Source organism: Sinocyclocheilus grahami, unplaced genomic scaffold, assembly GCF_001515645.1.
Source record: "Sinocyclocheilus grahami isolate Dianchi unplaced genomic scaffold, SAMN03320097.WGS_v1.1 scaffold76.1, whole genome shotgun sequence".
Taxonomy (NCBI): domain Eukaryota; kingdom Metazoa; phylum Chordata; class Actinopteri; order Cypriniformes; family Cyprinidae; genus Sinocyclocheilus; species Sinocyclocheilus grahami.
The window spans coordinates 2,925,179-2,926,028 of NW_015505255.1; the positions used below are offsets into that span (position 1 = coordinate 2,925,179).

Consider the following 850-nt stretch of genomic DNA (forward strand, 5'->3'; position numbering starts at 1 on the left):
TGTATGTTGAAAGGAGAGTTCAGCCGAAAATAATCTTTTACTCACCCTCATGTCATTAGAAATGGTTTTCTGTCTTCCATAGACCACAAAAGAAGATGTTAAGTAGGATGTTCATGCTGCTCTTTTTCTTTCAGTGAAAGTGAATGGTGACCAGGGGGTGTCAAGCTCCAAAAAAAAAAAACCCCGCCATAACAGTGGTCCATATGACTTGTGCACTGCATTTCTATTTTAAGTCGTAATTCACTGAAAATCTTCCGTTCTATTGTAGATCTCAAATGTCATGTCATTAACAATGTTGTATGGAAAAGAATAGAATGGTGTGCATTTTATGTAAAAAGAAAAAAAGACAGATGTTTTATTTTGTGGTGAACTATACCTTTAACTAACCTTTGAACAGCTTTTTTCCCCCCACCATATCATCAACACTGCCAGCACTGCTCTGATTCAGACTAAACATTATTGTCTGCCTCTAGAAATCAAAGAAGTGTTTACAAAGGGTTGGAGCAAAATATTAACTCTGCTTACATGTGATGTATTATTATTTTAAACAATTTGAGATTTGGCAAAAAAACTGAAAATATACCAATATTGGTGTTGTTACTATTTGGATGTGGCATGTTTTGCTGTTGTCCTGACTTGTTCTTCTAAGCCTGATCATTATGCCTTTATATTTTAGCTTATTTCAACTTATTTCCTCTGTTGTATTATTTGTATATTAGTCACATAATGTCATATTTTTCCTCATCTCTGGACTATCACTCTGGGGAGATCTCATTAGATGATTATCTTTCTCTCACTCTATCAGTCTCTTTTTCTCTCTTTCTCTGTATGATCCCCTTTATCTCTCTGT

The 850-nt window shown here is 34.7% G+C and overlaps 1 protein-coding gene across 1 annotated transcript in view; it reads left to right on the forward strand.

Moving 5' to 3' along the window:
* LOC107586001 (protein FAM189A1-like) overlaps window positions 1-850 on the forward strand; it is a 131,124-nt gene that overhangs the window by 62,225 nt on the left and 68,049 nt on the right. The window lies entirely within an intron of this gene.